This window comes from Phragmites australis, chromosome 6 (assembly GCF_958298935.1).
Source record: "Phragmites australis chromosome 6, lpPhrAust1.1, whole genome shotgun sequence".
NCBI lineage: Eukaryota > Viridiplantae > Streptophyta > Magnoliopsida > Poales > Poaceae > Phragmites > Phragmites australis.
In genome coordinates this window covers 21,895,281-21,898,512 of record NC_084926.1, presented here as the reverse complement: position 1 = coordinate 21,898,512, position 3,232 = coordinate 21,895,281, and positions in this window count along the sequence as shown.

Genomic DNA, 3,232 nt, shown 5'->3' with positions numbered 1-3,232 from the left:
TAACTAGACTCCAGATTTGCAAACCAACAAATCAGTGGTAATATGCATGTGCAGATGTGCTAAAACATTAAAGAGTTTACATCTCGGATAATTCAATCTAAGTGGCATTACAGAATTCACGTCCCATTTAAAACAAAAGATAGCTCATTTGACACAAAAGAGAGCACTTGCAGCAGACATCTCAGTTCCTGTTCTTCTATTTGGAGTCATGTTCTTAGCAGCAGTTGCTTGGGATGCACTTGCTAGAGGAGCATCCTGTGCAACCTTCTTGGCCCTTTCATCTTCATCCCTCAACGCCAGAAGTACATACAATTCGTCCTCACCCATAAGTGCAATTCTTCCTTCTTCATCATGAGTTTCCTGGATCTGCATATTGTCCCAATCAATCACCTTGTTAACTATTGGTTGTTCAGCTGCTTCAACTGATCCTGCTACTTGCGTACTTGACCCAGCCTCAAGCAAAATCGGTGCATGCACAAAACTATTCATCATTGTCACACTGGATTGGCTAGATATACTAAACACATGATCCAAATCAAGCCTACATGAAGGTTTGGAAAAAAATAACAAATAATTGGAGTGAGGATTCCATCTACTGTTATCCACTACAAGGTCTAGAATCAGATGCTACAAAGGGAGAAAGAAAATTACCACGCAGAAAATTCTTTGGCTTGGGGTTCATGGCGCCCCCTTCGCCCAAACTCAAGCGCTGCTCCAAGGGTCGTCCCTTACAAAGCGAGACCTTGTCCAAAAACAAACAAAAAACTAGAAGCTTTGTAATATAATTTTTTTTACATCCTTGATTCTAGCAAGAAATTCTACTCCGTACTGCAAAATTTCTAAATAAGAAAGATTAGCTCGTGCAAATGCACATCAAAATTAATTTGGATATACAATTGGATCTATTATACATCTCTAATTGCAAATGATTGAAAACACAAATTTATTTGGTTCTGGTATCTACGGTGGCAAAGTCGTTAGCTTCTTCAATCTACATACTTTGTCTCTATAGTCTGGGCATGACAGGTATGAGGACTAACACATGGCGGGATGCAAGAAGCGATCAGTAGGCAAGCAGACACGAAGAGCAGAGGCGGGAGCAGAGTAAATGGGATTAGGGGTCACAACCGTCTAGGATTCCATGTGTCCAAAAGGGAAGGGATTCAAGAGGGATCAAGATGTAGTGAAAATGATCCTTTTAGTTATGATATAGGGTTCCATGTGTCCAAAAGGGAACGGATTCAGAAGAGGGATCAAGATGTAGCGAAAATGGTTATTTTAGGTTATGATGGTGATTTTGGTGATTAATAACAATATAGTCAATAAGACTAACATATTTTGTCAAGAATATATGTTAGTAGGTCTTATGGATGTAATATATGAAGAAACCACCATAGTTGGGACAAAATTTGAGTGAATTAGAGAAGTCATAAGAGATTTGTTCTCACCGGATGGTCCGGTGTTAAGAAAATTGTACTCACCGGACTATTTAATAGAAGGACTATTTTTTTGGAGAAAATCTGAGTTGAAGTGACCAGATTGTCCGGTGATTTAAATGAGTTATCACCGGATTATTTAACAGAAGCTTAGTATTTTCGAAGGAAATATATTATAAGCCACCGAATGGTCCGGTGACCAGAAATGATGCACACCGAAAGCTTCACCGGAGCATTTAACAGAGTGTGTGGAAAACCTAGAAAAGAAGAAGTTCTACATATCGGAAGGTCCGGTGATGAAGATAGTGCACACCGGAGTATTTTGTGCAGAGAAGAAGTATGGCACGGTCTGGCTCAGGAAAACTCATCGGATAGTCTGGTGATGGATTGAAGATTACACTGAACAAACCGGTGTTTAGAAGAACTTTGAGTGTAGTTCCAACGGCTAGTTTTTAGATAGTACACACCGGATAGTCCGGTGCTTGTAATATCGCACACATCGGACCATCTGGTGAGTAAAAAAAGAATGTGATCGTTGGAGCAATGACTAGTTTACGGAGTTGAGCCTATTTATACCCCTCCACTCAGTCATTTGAGTGTGATAGAGTCCAGAGAAACCCTTGTATACCTAAGAAGATATCCGAGCCATCCAAGAGCATAAAGTGTTTATTCAAGGTGATTAAGCACACCATTAGTGAGTGATTAGCGATTATAGGCCTAGAGAGAAGAGTTGCTAGGTGTTGCAACCTAGAGTGTGGATCAAGGAGTGATCCAAAAGTGTGCCGAGAGGTACGCCGGCGCCTTGGAGTCTTTGTGACTCGCCGGTAACTTGTTTACCCTTCGACTTGGTGTGGAGCGGTGACAAGAGGATTGTGCGGGAACGCGGAGTCCCTTGTCTTTTTGACTAAAGCTTCGAAGTGAAGACGGCATACAAGTGACCGGAAGAGAGGTTAGTTGTGAGATCTCGTCTTGGTGGCTTGGTGGCTCATCATGCTTAAGGCCTTGTATTGGCGACCTGGTATCTCAAGAGCCGTGACCGGAAGAGACTTGGCGACCAGAAGCATATTCTTTGTGGAGCTCCAACATGGATTAGGGGTGGCTTGTGTGCCACCGATACCACGGGATAAGAATCCCTCGTGCCGAGTTTGTCTTTTTACCTCATTTATGTTTCCGCATTTACATTCTTGCAATTTACCTTGCAATCCTTATGAGCTGTAGAAGTAGACACAATAGATAAACCTAGAGCACATTTAGATAGAAATTGAGATAGACCTATCTTGTGAAAGTTTTAGAGTCAATAGTTTTAAATGTCCTAATTCACCCCCCTCTTAGGACGTCCTCGATTCCCTTCACAAGGGAAATAGAAAGGGAAGGAAAGCGTGGGACAATTTACCTTGGTTGGAGAACTTTCACCGTGTGCAAAGGTGGTCATCGCCGTCGCTTGTGCTTGACGTTGTTGTCGCCTTCTCTGTCTCACGTGACCCGGGAGTAAGAAGATCGATCGACGTCGAGTGCAATCTGCTTCAGTTCAGCCCTGAACCCATGCAGATTTGATCATTGCATCGGCTAGAACTGGACCTAGGCAACCTTACTCTGACCTAGAGGGGCAAAAAAGTCTTCTCATATGGCCTGAGATAATAAAAGAAAATGAAATTGGTTACAAAATCCATAATGGCAAGAAAATCAAGGATGCAATCTTCTGAATGGAAAATGTACGAAGCCAATATTTAGGATGGCAAATTTGGGAAGCCCATTCTTTAGAGTGGCAAAAATCAAATTTTATCCTCTACCAAGAG